Here is a 16923-nt window from a genome sequence, read left to right on the forward strand (position 1 = left end):
ACTCCCTGGAACACGTCTGGAAAAAAGGCAAGTAGGAGCTGTTGTGCCATTATACTGCACTGTCCATGATGGAGCTGCAAGCCTACTTTCCCAAGGGTGAGTGATTCCTTGAAATAATTTATCTGAATTAAGTTTGTGGGTCTGGACCATAGCCCCTTTAAACTTCACCCAACCTGGTAACATGAGCATTTTTGGTTGATTCTACCCTAAACGTAGCCAAGCTGAAACTGCTCCTTCAGAGCCCATGGATGTTAGGAATGAGAATGACCGAATACTGTCTGCATTGCCCAGTGCTGTTTTAGGCACAAAACCCCATTAAAGCCTGCCCAGCTGGCACCAAAACCAGAAGCACTATAGCTGTTCTGTCTAATTGGCATCAACTAAAAATGAAACATAAACAAAAATGCCTGTAAGAACCTCATCCCTACACCACTTTTCACAGTACCATCCAACAGTACCTGGAGCTGCAATCACTATGAATGATGATAAGTGAAATATCTCTTGAACTGCTGTGGAGACACTTCTAGAGTCAGTGATGAGGTGGATTCTTCCAGTCCAGTGTATCAATAATAGCTGAATTCATTAATACTGAGGCAGCATTTCCTGGCTGGGGCTGGACTAGAGTTCCTGTTGGTCTGGCAGCAGGAGGAGCTGCAGCCCCCTGAGACCCCAGGGGCTCCCCGGGTCCTAGTGCCCTCACCTGTGTGCGGGGGCGGGGGGAGCACAGCTGGAGGGCTGGGCCCCGATTGGCCGATAGTCCATGTCACGTGACATTGTGCTCACTATATAAAGGCAGGAGTGGGCTGGGAGGGGCTGCCACCTCTGGGAGTGTGGCTGAGGGGCCTTTGTGTTTGGGATTGCTGGCCAGGAGCAGGCAGGTGGTGAGCAGCTGTACGGTACATCACCCGTTGATACTGGTGTCACCGTATCATTCTGTTACTGTTATTAAACTGTTTTTATCTCAACCCACGAGTCTCCCTTTGCCCCTCTGATTCCCTCCCCATTCCCAAGTGGGGGGAGGGTGGGTGAGCAGCTGCGAGGCGTTTAGCTGCTGACCAGGCTCAAACCACAACGCAGCAGTAGCAGCAACCAGGGGATATAACCCACCACCATCTTAGGACTGCAATGTACAAAAGCTAGCTAGATGCCAGTGCTACTGACACACAACACAGCAAGACAAACAGTGGATACATTGGAAAATGGGTGAAGAAAAAAATAAATGTTTAGGGTAGCATAAGAACTTAAGCAATCGGTCAAACACCTGCAACATGCTGTCTGTTGAACAGAGGTCCTTGAGCTAGGCAAGTGTGATAAACCTCCTGGGGAATGTGTAAATGGAGAGGCTCCATGTGTAAATTGGGTGACTCCTAATCAGAAGCCCTTGTGCTTGAAGATTAAGGCCCTCTGAAAAATAATGAACTAGCTGAAGCTAGGCGGGAGATAAGAAAGTGCAGACATAAACCAAAGAAAGGCGAATTCCAAACTGCAAAGTTCAAGAAAGGCTCCTCTCCAAAGACCACCAGAGACCTCTAGAGACCACCAACGAATCCCATGGAAGCCCCCCAGAGACTTAAGCCACATGCATAATAATTATGTAAATATGTTAATGAGTTTTAGGAAACTTGATGAATATGTATGTAACAGAGTGATATATGCTTTGACTATTGTAATCTACAGTAAACATGTTAGGTGGAATGATTCCCTCATGTCACTGGCCAAATAAAGTAATGCCTGCTTGTTAATGCTAAACCCAGCATTAAGGAGTTTTCATTCCTAATTTCAGTGACAGGTAGAGATGTCCTACATAGTAACAGCCCCAAGACTAGAGGTAGTAATGAAATGGTGTGTGGCTTTTGGGCCCCAGTTGTGAGATCAAAACAGACTACACGTTGGTGACACCAAAATATCTCCTTATAATTCAGGCAGCATTCTTCATCTGAGCTCAAGGTGAACTAGCCCAGGTGCATCCCTGGACCTTACATTATAATATATGACACCAAGCTCTAAGTAAGCACAGCAGCAGGCAGGGGGAAAGCGGTATAAAAGGGCCTCTTGAATGTTGAGCATTTATGATGGCAAGTTGGGAGGCTGAATGAACAACAGCTGCCAAAGAGACTGAAGAGTTTGTGTTGTAGTTATCATTCACGTGCTCTTGACTCGATTTGTTGTATTTTACCAAAGACTAGCTGTGTCCTTTCTTCTTTTACGCTTTTATATTATACACAAACTCAGTGTTTATGAGGGAAGTACTGCCTGCCAAATTTTCCATTGGGAGGTATTTAATCTTTCCAATTTTCTGTGTGTTTGAGTCATGTGCATGTTACATCTGTAAGAGGCCTACACCGGTACCAGCTACAGAGCCTGGGAGAAAGGTTATGTGTCAGAAGTGTAACACCTCCCAGCCTCTCCATCCGAAATTGCAAAAGTTGCCAGTCCACCTTTCTGGTTCTCCAGCAAAAACAGGGTAGATTTTTTCTAAATTTGCAGATACAGATAACTAGCAAGCTGCATTCACACCACAGACAGAAGAGAGGGTGCAGGAACATTGTTTTGAGAGGCTGTTGACCTCCTTGCTGTCACCTTGCTCTGTCATCTTGCAGTGCTTCATGTTTTCAGGCAGAAAAAGGAGACCACAACATTTACACATAGATTTCCAGAAGGCAGAAGGCCAAACTGTCACTGTTCTTTGTTGTTTTGGGAACCTTCAGAGAAAGTGACTCAGGAAAGACAAAAGGTGATGCTGACCCCAATGACACCATAATTTTCTCTCTGGGATGGTCCAGGGATGTGTCATCCAGTGAAAAAACATCCTGTTTCCCATGCTGTTTGGACATAAAATGAGTACTAAGGAGGAAGTCTTTCAGGAAGCTGTTTTATTTCTTTTTCTCCAGCTCATTCTAACTCTCACCCTCTCCTTGAAATGGCCCAAGGTCTTCAGTAGTAGATCCTTCCTTTTCTTTTTCAGATATTAATTAAAGAGCTCAATCTTCAATGCATTTATTATAATAAAATAGCCATGCAGTGCAAAGCAATCTAATTTTCCCTACTCCACAGAGGCCAACAAAATGCCCACTTTGGGACCTTAATATAATGAAAGAGCTGAAGAGTTATTTAGAACCACGCTGAAGATTCACATGTCTGACTGGGTCATGGGTGCTTTATTACATCCTCATCATTAAAAAAAAAAATGCTTATTCTGTGATGAGTTTCGGGGTAACAGAAAGCAGGCAGAGCATGCTTTATAAAAGCACTTTTAAGAGCAGTCAACATCTCATAGAAAGTATGTGCACTCCTGTCTCTAAATTATTAGCTTCTTCCAGCTAAACAGCTGCAGAACTGGTTGTGGCCCATGATACAGATGGGCTACACAGCAGCACATTTCCTCCTGAATCAAATGGTAGTGCACTGTACCAGGCCATATAAATGAACAGATGGGAGGAAAGCCTACAGCTTCTTTCTCGTGGTTAGTACACCCCAGTGGCAATGCTAGGGAGTAAATTTTATTCTTACCTGCTATTTTTCCCATCTGACAAAATGAGGATTTTTGAGATATGATCATTCTCACTCAACATTGGATAGTTCACATGAAGAAAGCTGTCTGAAATGCCTCACCTGCTGTTTGCATGTTACCAGATACTAGAAAATTCAACCACAATACACAAAACCATAGGAAACCAGACTTCATTAGTTCATTTGCTCTCAGAACTACATATTTATTTACAGTAGTAATTCTCTTGCAGAGAAGCTCTTCATTGCGTGAAAGTTCTCCTGCATTCATAACCCTCTGCCTGGAACACCCTAATCCTCTGTTTGCACAGGGGTGTCAATATTTTGAAGTGTTAAGTCGTTGAAAGAGGACATTTCACAGACCAATAGTCCAAAAATGGCTTTGGAGCTTTGGTGTATCAAAATATTCATGGGGGACTGTTGTACCCCTGCCTAGGTAATCATTTTACATCTGTGCAAAATGAACTTCAAGCTTTTCCATTCTGACTCAGTTGAGTTCTGACACCCTTTATGGGTTAGTTTAAATGACAGCATAAGCGGCAAGACAACAGAAAATCAAGCGCTGTGATATGGATATGCCAGCTCAAAATGGATAAAGCAATAATAAAAAAGATTAGCATTGTGGCTTTCATGCCAGCAATCCTAATATAATTTACGTGCTCTACAGGAATCACAGAAAAATAGGGATATAGGATTGGAAGGGTCTGCCTAGGTCATTGAGTCCAGCCCTCTGCTATCGTACGCAACAATGTCATATAATCCCTTTCATAAATCCTTTGATTTGTCAATGAAATACAGAAAACACAGGGGAGAACACTGCATCTGTTCAGAAGAGCACAGAAAAACCCACAGCCTGTTTACAATTAAAAATGCAATTGAGGTTATACAGGCTTTTAATAGGGATGAACCAAAAAGTTTTGTTTAGTTTATCTCTGACACCAAACTTTCCTGTCATTCAGGTAGGAAAGGGTTACATGTGAATATCTGATGAGAGAGTTTCACATTCCTCTCTCACATATAAAGAAGGACTATGAGAACTGAGATTTGATTTGAGCACCAGCATGGTCAAAATATGCCCATGGATCTTGAATAATCAAGACTGGTTGAAAATTCCCCTTTATATATCACTGGAGGTATATTCAAGATAACATTTGACTAGGTTGGCTGTCAGCTCCAGGAGAGGCTGGACAATTCCCAAAGGGAGAACAGGCCGTCTTAATTCCTGTTTCATATCAGGATATCAGAGGCATTCATCTATGACATGGACAGTTATGAGAAAACCACAGGTGTTTCCCAGAAACTTGGAAGTCTCTGTTCAATTTGTGATTCAGATGTTTAATTTTGTCTTGTGCCTTTGCAAGTTACATATAAATAATCCATTGCTAGTTGAGTTGGCTGCCAGAAGGGCCAAATTCAATGGCAAGGGAAAGGGATTAGCTGGAAGGGCTCGCTGGGACCGATAAGACTAATGAGGACACAGTCTGATTGTAAACTTCTATAAAGTGCATGTCAAGCAGTTTAACCTTTTGCTGTTTCCTCGCCAGTGGCTGATATTTCTGTCTGTATCTTAATAGGGGAACCACAGGTCTCTCTTTCAGAGCTCTTCATGCTCCAGACTGTATTCTTAGCCAAACTATAAGCAGTAAATAATGAACACATTTGAACCCCTGCCAGAAGCAGAAGCCCAGGTTGTTTCCTAAGCTAAAGAGGGCTGCTCCCTGCTTCTTCCCTATAGGAAGTGATTCTCAGTGCCGCATGGAAAAATGAGGAAGAGATCCACCACTGCAGAGGATCTTCTCATCAAGCTTGTTCAGTCTGGACTGAGAAATGGCTGGTTTGGTCAGCACTAGGTAAAAGTCAAACAGGTGTTTCACTGGCTCCCTGGTGTCACAAACTCAGGGTGGTATAGAAAAAAGTTTAGCCAGTCCACAAACTGCCACAAATTTTGCTCACCCTCACATATCTTCACTAGTCACTGGTTCACACCTTTTGAAAAATACAAAGTGGGAATTAAGGCCAAGCCACAGTGCCCCTCCCAAACTGCCATAACATGATGCCTGTAACATCATTTTAAAGTGAATATTGTACTTTTATTGTGTCTTATACTCAGTTTTCCATAGTATGTGTAAGATTGTGTTGTAATTGCAGATTTCCGTTATGAAAAGATATAATTATACTAGAGAACCATTTGCTTGGGATTCTCTAAAGGATGCAGAGACGAAAGAGGCCACTACACCAAGGATCTGGTGCTCATTTGGAATATGTTACAGATGAGATGTTGAGGGAGAGAGGAAAACAGAGAGTTTATAGAGTTGAGGTACCAATCTGTCAGAGATGTTAAAGACAACAAGAGGGTGTACATAATGAGCTCCTCCGACCTCTGAGCTTTGGAAGAGAGAGGAGAGAAATGAAGAAGTAATGCAAAAAGTACATGAAGACTTAAAGCATTGGCAGAAAATGATAAGTGAACAACTACTAGCCTGGTTTCAGAAGCTTTTACAGGGCAGATATGCCAAGGAAAATGATGGAACTGAAAATCTAGGGAAATAAAAGAAGAAAGAAAAGTGAAATTTAGTGCTAAATTTATCTGGAATGTTCCAGTAATGGCCTGCTTTACCAGGAAATTCCTCTTACACTTACTTTGCTCAAAATACAGTGTTGATATTTCTGTGTATGTGTATTACAATAATTTCTTGATATTTATACTCAGTAGACTAACCTTCATGCAACATTCTTGTCTACTTCTGAAACTTAAATTTTAGTGTATTTTCTCATAGGAATGAACTGGATAGATAAGTAATAGTTCCCTTGCATGTTTCCATGGCCCACACAAAATTGACCCAAATCAGTCATGCAGAGAGCGCATGCTTTTAAGGGAGGTCAAGAAATATAGAGTTAAAAAGCACACGGGCAGGTATTTCTAAAGCAAAATAGCCTGGTTTTTGTTTTGTTTTGTTTTGTTTTTTTGTCAAACTGACTTCAGAAAGAATACTTTAATGCAAATGTACGTGGCAAACTTAGGAAAGGCTTTGTCAGCAATCAATCCTTTGAAATACATTTCTTTAAGAAATCCTTAGAAGATATCTTTATGTCCTTCTTCAAAAGTTTCAGCAAGCTTTTAAAAGTTATAAACTTTTCCCTGTGAGGTTTGTCTGTTCTCACTTCCACTATTTAAAATTAAGGGATCCCCCTGTCTTCACTGAAGTGTATTCATTACATATCCCACAAAAGTCCTTTCACTCCCTGATAAACATTATATGTATATTCCCTACATTTCCCTGTCACTTGCTTAGGTCTATATTTTAAATAGTTCTTTCCCTTTGAAAAAGCAGGGAAACTCAACCATATACAGCATTCATAAGTGTCACAAAATCTCCATACTTTCACTACAGTAGGTGAGTGCCCTATAACTTCCATATCTTGACAGAAAAACCCTGGAAATACCAGATCCTAGCTGGCCTTCACTTTGATAAATGAATTTTTAGATTGCTTATTCCAATAAGTGCTGCGCTGATTCTCCTGATCATTACAAACACCATCAACGTCTCTCTCCCTGATGCCAGAACAGAAAATGAAGGTGAGGAAATAAGTGCTGTGGACCTGAGGCAGCACTCCTCATCTCAGGGGCAGGCTGTGATGAGGTGAGCAGGGACTGGTCCGATGAGTTCCTGTGGTCCCAGGGATACACAGACTGGTGTGAAAGGGCACCTCAAGCACAGTGCCTTGAAATGCCAGAGAAAGGGCAGATAACCTACACAGCACCTACAAATAGACACAGGGATGGGCCACTCCATACACTGGGCAAGTATCATGGCACAGTCATGCCAAGAGGTGGCAAGGCGGATATTACCTGAGATTACAGGCAGGGAAGGGATAATATCTAACAGGAGCAACAACAAGTAACAAACCGAAACAAGGTGAGAAGGAAAAGAGAAAATGAGATAAGTTAAGGAGGTCTTTTAAAGGAGGTCCAAACCCAAGAAAGGTAAGTAAGCAAACCAAAGCATGGAGAAAAGCACCAGGTACATTCACTCATTCATAAAACAAGGAAAAACGCTCAATGTGGCCACACATTGGAGAGCAGAGAAAATAAAAGAATAAGGGGGAAAAGAAACAGTAGCTAATTTTTATGTACTTCATGGCTTTCCTTCTAGTAGTTACAACTGCAGCAGCAACTAACTCGCTCCTCTTCCTCTGTTAGGAGAGAAGAATACTGACAAAACACACTCAGGTAGTAAAGGGTCCCCGGTGCCTTTTCTGCAGACCTGCTCTGTCTATCCATGGGAAAAACCACCTCCCACACCAGTTATACCAAAGACACACACTGCTGTTCTGGAGGGAATGAGACGTCACTTTGGTCTCCGGCCCTGCAGTCAGCAGCTTCCCTGTTCAGTGCTCTCATAAATGCACAAGTTGATACTAAAAGGGATGGACTGAGGAGAGAAATGACTTGCTTCTTTCCCAGTTTTCAGCCTGTGCAGCAATGCTCAGCTGCATACGTGACACGTAAATGCAGTCTGCTGATGGTTGTCTCAAGTCTACCTCCTGCTGGGCAGTTCATTTCTATCTGAAGTACAAGAGCGGAGCATATTGCAACTGTGGAAATGTCACCAAATTACAGCAAGGTGAGCATTTGCAAGGGAAAAAAGGCATGCTAGCCAGCAAGCATTTTCAAAGCATGTTAACAAATCCAGCTTATCTCACATGCCAGCTTTTCCCCACCCCATTCCCATTCCCACTGAATAGACACTAATTGAAAATTATGTTTTCAATGTGAAGCCTTTTTCTAATTTGGTCTTGTTTAGGAGCATTTAGCAATCCTATGGTTTGTTGTATTTCAAAGTGATTTGCATGAACTCCCTGGGGAAAGCAACAAAGGGCACTGTCAACATTTTTGCTGGCAGACAGCAAGGGTTTCTACTCGGCACAGAATATTTATGTGCTCCAAGGAGCCCAGATTCTTGGGGTAGAGGGGACAGCTGCAGAGCTCCAGTGTAAAACATCTAGGAAAATTCTCTAATATCTGTTACTTTCCAGGTTTTTTTGCAGTCCTTTAGCTATCCTAACTTTCCTCATAGGCACAGAACTCTACTGAGTATTTAATTTAAGTTTAAAATATTTTTAATGGGCTAGGTAGAATTGTCAACGCAGTATAGTTAGACGTGCTCACAAAGATGATTTCCGGGCTTTAAGTCACATGTATGCATCACATTGCATACCCTAAAATCTTCTAACAGCATTTTACGCACTTCTACACATTTATGACAAACAAGTATACAAAGTATAAAACATTTTGTATTTACCCAACAAAATAAGTAATCATGCACTCAGGCATGCATTACACACATGCCTACATATTTGGCACATGCATGATGCCAGGCATTCTGTATATGCAGATATGTGTGCGTTATGTTGTACGCGAGTGCTTTTGCAGATCATACAAGGCACAGGAAAAACCTGTGTGGCTTACTACATCTTCCAATCTGTATGTATGCAATAGATGCCTGTACATTCATTTACTTAATACAGTATGGTACGGAGGAGAAAAACATTAAGGAGTACAGGGAAGTCTTCAGAAGACAATTTATTAAACAGAAAGCCCAGTTCCTATTTTTGAATTTTCAGATTAGTTTAAGACCTGGTCTACATACAAAAGTAGCTGGCACAGCTAAGTAAAGAACATAACAAACTACTCCATTAATTGACATCCCCATGACAACAAAAGTCTTTGATCTATGACAGAAAAAACCTTTTTGGCAGTCTAATTTCTCTAGTTCAAGAAATGGGAGAAGGGAAAAGAATATTTTGTTCCTTTTTTAGGGTAATTGGAGATAGAAATTACCATCAAACTTTTTCCCATGTAATAAAGGCATGAATCTACTTAGGATGATTTTTGTCATTACAGTGGCTCAGAGTGTTAGAGGGATACTGTCTAATTCAAATCTAGTCAAGTTCCAAGCAGAAAGGGATCATCGGCTCAGAGATCCTATTTCAAACTGTGATTTGGAGCACAGTAAGTTCTGCAGCCCGTGGTTTCCGTAGCTGCGTTTACACAGCCTGCTACAGCCCACAGAATTTCATCCAGGTGGCAGGGACCTTTTATTAGTAAGTACTACTTTGAACATATATTCCAAGTATTCCCAGTATTCCATCCCCCCACTGCTGGGATTTTTCTGAAGTACCTCTGGAGAACATGGCCCAAACCTGCTGAAAACAAACCTCAGATACTCACAACTCTTCCCTCTGTCACTGTCTAGCTCCTTCCGCATAGCCAGTGTCATTTTCACACTCTTATCAGGCAGTATAGACGAAAACAGTGCTCCGTGCCATTGCAAATGCCACTGCAAATACACAGAAGCTGTGGAGAAGTTTTCACAGCTTGCTGCCATGTGGCTTTAGCACTGCCAATCTGCCACTGTGCTGCAGAGCAGCTCTCACACATTTTTGGAAGCGGTAGCACCAGCTGTCTCACCAGCAGCAGGCTCAGGAGCACTGGAAGGCACAGGCCATCAGGCCGCTCAGCGTGGGAGCCGGGTCAGCAGCCACGGCTGAAACGCTAGTTCTGAATTTATCAAGAAAGAGGCAAGGTCCTGGGACAAGCATCAGCATTTACTGAGTTTCCAGGTGAGACAGACCAAGTTTTTGGATGTCTGTGCAGGGTTCAGCTCGAAGTCACTGCCGCCTGACCAAGCACCAGATTTCCTGCGGGTAAACGTGCCATCCTCATTTGCCCAGGCTCACTGTGGTGCAGACAGATTGGACTTCTGCGCTGGAGGTGAGCAGTGGCATTAAAAAGGTAGTATCAGCAGATGTTACGAGATTGGCCACCGTTCAGAGCTTGTTGAGGGCTTTGTACATACATGGTTGGGAGTCTGAAAAAAGAAATGTTGGATGTCTGTTCTCTCTTTCTCCTGCACAAGGTGTCAGAGGCTGTTAGGAGAAATGGGTACCGCTGCCTAGGGCTGCCATACCTGGATGAGCACAATGGCAGACTTACTAATATGAATGCAGATGGTCCAGAAACAGTCCTGACTCTGATAATGCCAGGGACTCTTAAACTCACAGTCAACAAAGCTGCTGATTTGTTCTTACCACCATAACAGGCATTAACGTTGTTGATAGTCTCCCTGTAATTCTGAAGAGACTGCTCATCCTTTATGTGTGATTAAATCTTTTATTTGATAACATGCGTGCTGGAAAGGTGTGCAGTTATTTGTAGCTAAAAGATAACACTAGAAAGTGTCCGAGTGTCAAACTGGGAAATGTTGCTGCCTCTTAGTAAGTGGAAATGCCATGGAGCACAACCTGCTGTCGTCCGAAGCGCTGAGTTTTGCCCAACGCCTGTGAGAACAAGGTGGAAATACTCTGTGAGTGCTGGGAGGTAGCAGTGCACAATTCCTTCTCCAAACTGACAGCTGCCTGGGACATGTACCCAAGGGTGCCCTGTGTTCCTGTTTTGGTAATTTTATACTTACTTTCAATTAAACTTGTGGCTATGTTGCTTTCTTTGTGTAGCATTCCATGAATACTTCTATGAATTTCAAGATTTTAACACAGTATTCACAGCGAATACGTCGTGGATGGTAGCACAAATAGTTTATGTAGTTATTTGAAATATTTCACAAAACATTAGATGAGTATTTTATATGGTCTCATTTGTGTGAATCCAAAGTTATATCTTATTCAAGTTCTGGAAATACCTCATCGGAATGGCAGGGAATATTTCATGAAATATGCCATGAATATTCCTATGAAATTGAATTAAAAGTTTCATGTCTAGCCACACTCCAATGTTTGGGAAGTATGTTTTACGGAACTTTCTTTTTGAAGGTTTCTTAAAAATATTACTACCACTTTTCAATTGTGCTCATGTTTAATTTAAAACATTTTTGAAAACAGTAACTTTCTTCTTTAACGACAGAAGTGAAAGGATTTTTCAACAAGTATGAAAAACAAACCCAGTCATTTCTTTCGGGACACACAGGCTAGAAAGACAGGACAGAAAATCCCATAGTGAATCACAGTAGTTAATGGCACTGATGCATAATCCCATGAATAGCAACAATTAAAAGAAAGACAAGTACAGGAAGGGGTTCCCTCCCTAGCACTTGTAAGGGAGTACTTCAGCATTGCAAGCACACTGTCACTTCATCTCTAGCTCTTGTACCTGGATGACCAAGGCCTCTTCCTTGTCGGTACGACATTGCCTTTTCAGGGAGTTTCCTATAAACTATTGCAATTTCCGTATCCTTACTCTTCGACATCTCCTTGCCCATTTCATTACAGCTTTTTAAACATCCTCCTCCCAGTCTGCCTTCCCAAGGGCCTCCGAACCTCCTCATTGCCAGGAGCCTAGAAACTGGCCGAAAGTAAACAGCAGGTGCAGTGGGCTCCAGTACACTGCTCCAGTATGCTGACCCTGAACTGGCAGCATGGCAGTGCAAATGATGGGACTCGGGATTCAGAGATGAAACCTGCCCTGGGTCAGCCCAGAGAAGCAGTGGGCTCGTGTTTAAATGTCCCAGGGGGTGGAAGGGATTGATCTGAGGAAACATTAACCCGATAGCCCCCCCCCCCCCCCTTTCAGGGGATGCTAACACTAACCCAATAGCCCCCCTTTTCAGGGGATGCTCTCACTAACCCGATAGCCCCCCCACTTCTTGGGATGCTCCCCAGATGGCCTCCATCCATCAAAGGATGGTAACTCCCTTGCAATGGAATGAGAAAGAACAAGATGGGCCATTGATGGTCCCTATCGAAGGAAGGTAACTCCCTTGTGATTGAATGGAAGGAAGACAGGATGGGCCATCTCTGGCATCTCTTGTCCTTGAGATAAGAGGGGAACTACAACCACTGAGCCATGAAGACAAAGGAGCTGCAAATTAGCCCAGACTTGAAGGACAAGGTGTATGTGACTACAGGACTGAGTTTGTGCAGAAGTAAGGGTCAGCTAGCAAACCCAGTGAAGAAGACTATGAGCCTTCATCTGAAGACCCCTGCCCACGACCACCAGGGAGCACTGTGCAAGGGCGACGGGAGGAATTTGGGGTGGGGGGATATGTTAATGATTTCTCGGAACTAATTGTAATATTCCCTCCCTGTCCTCGGAGTAGTGATGCATATGTATTAGGACAGATAGTGAATATATAACGTTTTATACAATAAAAGGGAGCCCCTTTTGGCTCCTGGTGGGCCCAAATTTGGAGGAAATTATTCCCCCGTTCACCCAGAGCTGAATAAACATACCTACTTTATAACCTTATTGGTTGTAAAGTCGTGATTCCGCACCTCAGGATCACGGCGTGACTAGCTGATGAAGACCATGTAGCAAAGAGGCACAATGCATCTGAACTTCAGTCTGGAGAAGATTAACTTCCCAATCGTTTTATGCCTTTTGAAAAAGGAGGGTGGGTGGAGTGCTCATTATCTGTCCCATTAACTTCCCCTAACCAGCATTCTATACATGTGGAACTTTTCAACGAAGGCCGAAGAAACTCAGTAGAAACCAGTTATCTGTCCCCCTTCCACAGATGCTCTTTGAGCTGAACAATTTGTAGATGTTACATCATCTTTAAGTCTTCTTGCCAAATATTGTATATCACAGTCACCTTTTTCTACCCTTTGAGATGCTTCCTCTCTGTTATTGCTGCATGAATGTTCCACACCAACAAGAGAATCAAATTGACTCTGGCAGGGGCTAGGTTTTCAATCTTTACACAACCTCGCCTGTGTGGAAAGGCACACAGCATGCTGGGCTCCAACTAACAGTGCAAATTAACGATCGTTAACATGCAAGGCACAAATGCTTTGTCAGGGCTACGGTAGCTTCTGAACTGCAGAACATAGAAAGCGTTAGGAATAGGCTCAGGAATCGTTTAAAAGGATACTCTGAAATTCCTACAGGCAGTAGAAAGGGTAAACAATAAGATGGGTGCAAACAGGCTGCTATTACAAGTACAAAGGCAGCAAGCTGAAAAAAAAAAAAAAAAAAAACAAACAGGGGGAAACAAACAAACAAACAAACAAACAAACAAACAAAAAACAACAACAACGACTTTATTTCTCTAATCTCATTTTCCGGCTGAATTTTGTCGCTTGGAGCAGCCTCGGTATAACGTTTTTTTCTGAGCAGGGAAGGGCCATCGCGGCCGGCTACTCCCCGGGGCGGCGGGCCCAGCCCCCGCTCCGGGACCGGGCCGGGCCGCATCCGCGGGGGCAGAGCGCCGCCTGCTGCCACTGGGGCCGGGCTGCGGGGCCGGAGTTCGGGGCTGCGGAGCTGCGGGGCGCCGGGGCCTGGGCCTGGGCCTGGAGGCCTGGGCCTGGGCCTGGAGGCCTGGGCTGCGGGGCCCGGGCTGATCACCCCGCCCAACAGGCCGCCGTTCCGCTGGGAAAAAGAAGCGGGCAGCCTTGCCAGGGAGAAGCTTTGCAGGAAAATCAGATCCCGCTGGAAGGAATCTGGGGGAGGTCTGTGCACGGCAGCAGTTAGATGCGTACAGCCGTGCGAGATGCCTTTGATGTGTGCCTGCAAAAGGCTGTACACCTCTGAACGTTTTTGTGCGGTCACTGTGTACATTTCACTGGACACCTTTTTCTGAAAAACACTAGGAAGTTTTTAAGATGGGTGGGGGATAATTGCTATATCCCTTCATTGGTATAACTAAACTGTGTTAGTGACTCAAACCCAATTCTACAGAGTGAGAAACAAAATTAGAATAATCCAGGATCAATTGCTCATCGGGCATAAACAAACAAATGGACTCGATTTCAGACACTTTATTATCCACTAGGTGTCTGGCCCACAAAAACCTTCTGGGTTGGTTACCTGAGGATTCGTGGGACTACACCGCTGTTCCAGGGTGAAATTTTCATTAAGCATGTCTTCTCGTTTTGTCATGGTCATAATAGAAGTCTATTATTGCCCATGTCCATGGCTTTTTCTGAAGTCTTCCCTTCACCAAAGACCAGAGAAGTTGTGGGACAAGAATACTAATTTTTTTTTTTTTCTCTGAGGAAAAAAGCAAATCTCATTGATTCCACAAGTAAAGTATTTTTTCCCCTGGAGAACCTGCTGAAAATTGTGCAGACATCCGCAATGATTCCAGGGTACATGGATTAGTGGGCAGCATGCAGGAATGGAAGTCAAACGTATAATGATAATAACACTTTGCTATCAAATGAGTCTGTAATTTGCCATAGGTTTATCTCCACATGCATCGGCGTGAGGAGACTGAGAAGAAAGAAGCAAGGAAAATCCTGACTGATGGCCAGATTAATCATATTTCAAGAAACTAGGAGGCTTGCACTGCAGAGTCTGAAAAAGCTATGTGTCATTTTCAAATGTTCAAGCTTTTGAGTTTCTCAAGATATATTCCCAAAAATTTCCCAACTTTAATAAAACGAGATCCCTGACTAACTTTAAAAAGTAATTTCAGTGTCTCTTAAACTTGCACCATCAGTTCTTCATTCATGTTCCTTGCATAATAATGCTAAAGACTGATGATTAATTTTAAATGGGTTCATTATAAAAAATATTTCATATATATTTTATTTATAAGTGAAAACTAGAAAGTGGAAAATGGAAATTGTTATAAAGAGAGAAAAAATGAAAAGAATGATGTAAAGCAACAAGGAAGTAGGTGAGAAAAAAAAAAAGACGACACATGGAAGATCAAAGGACAGAAATAGAATGAATCTCAGAGAAAATATTTTCTTAGTGTGGCTCTAAATACCTTTTCATTTTGCATGTTCTCTGTTAGAAAAATAATGAGCACAGCTGAGTATCTTTGCCAGAGAAGGTAAAATAGTATGATTCCAAGGCATATGTGTTCTGACACGACATATATAAATGTGATTAAAATAATACATATTTACTTTGATAAAATAAATAATGTTGTTATGGTATTTTGAAATTACTTACCACCCCACCCTGCTTATTAATCTCCCTGTAGTGCAGCCAATGTCCACCTCCCTCTCCCATCACTCAGGTGCCCATTCTTTCCTGGAAGGCACACAACCCCTCTCACACTCATTTTCATTCATGCCCACTTCTTTTTTTCTCCACAGCTCTCATAGGTACAGTAATGTATAAATGCTATGGATTTACCTGATTATCAATGTTTGCTATAGAATGTAATTACAGTTTAATTGCATGCTGGTGAGGAAACAAGCAAGAAAAGGAGATAACGGGGCACCTCCATCTATGTAAATATTTCATGGGGGTTAAAAAGCAACTGAACGGGAGGTTCATCTTTCCTCCTTTCTGACCAAGTTGTAAAAGCTTGCCATGGCAGTGCTGATAAAGATGATTACAGAGTTTTGAAATCTGCATTTAGATGTGATGCTGCCCAGAAGATGTTGGAGGGCAAGAGATTGACATCTCTTAATATCCGCCAGCCTGCCTGCGGAACCTGTCCCTTCCTAGAAAATGAAAGGTTCGGCTAAGCCAGTCACACATAGCTCTTCTGATGCATTAAAAATACTTTTTCTCTTGTGTTACATTTTGTTCCCACTACTAAGATTAACCAGGATGTTCTTTTAAGGAGATTACTTTGGGTAAATGCGGTGGTCACAAGCGCGCCAAGGGTCAGATCGTGGTCAGTGCTCTCCTGGATGGGACAGCAGCCACAAGCCCCCACGCCCTCAGAGCCCATCAGGGCACGCAAAAATCACCTTAATTCACCCGAGGGCAGGGAAAGGCACCAGGCCTCAGTACAGTGATGGAGAAAAGTGGCTGATGCTGCCGCTTGCTGAAAGACGGCGAGAGCGGAAGGAACAACGAGAATCGGGGAGATGACGGCTGCCGCTGCGCATCCCTGCTGCGGGCCGTCTGCCTGCGCGGGCTCTGGAGAGAGAGCGGGGATTCCGAAAGGAGCCCTTCACCCTGCTGGGAAGGATGTGAAAGAAAGGTCCGGCATTTTGCTTAGCTCCCCCTCAGGCTGATGTGAGGGGAATCCTCCTTCATTCAAAGTGCCGGAGAAATCAGCAGGATGCTAAAGCATCTTGAGATGAGGGGAAGCCACCGCTACAGCCTTCTAACTTTTGCCACAGTTTGGTTTTGGGTCATTTGAGCCTACTGCGTGCATGCTGCCTCCATTATTAGTTGCAGATACTTTGGTTTCTGTATGCTGGAATTAGGAGGTACTTTCCTCTGCCGGAAAACATGGAAGTCATCAAATCATGGGAAACCAGTGTCTTTCTCGCACCATTTCAGTGCACGACAGGCACTTCTCGTACATCTTTTGTAGTATTTGTATATGCAAGATAAAAAGGGGTACACAAATGAGTAGCTGAGGGAAGATAGCAGTCTGGGAAAGGAGTGTGAAGAAAAGCCCAGGGAAGGAAAAAAAAAAAAAAAAAAAAAAAGGTGAAGGACATGCCACAGCCCCAAGAAATCAGGTACCACTTCCCTGGCAGCAG

The sequence above is a fragment of the Tyto alba genome, unplaced genomic scaffold (genome assembly GCF_018691265.1).
Source record: "Tyto alba isolate M040663 unplaced genomic scaffold, T.alba_DEE_v4.0 Super-Scaffold_18, whole genome shotgun sequence".
NCBI lineage: Eukaryota > Metazoa > Chordata > Aves > Strigiformes > Tytonidae > Tyto > Tyto alba.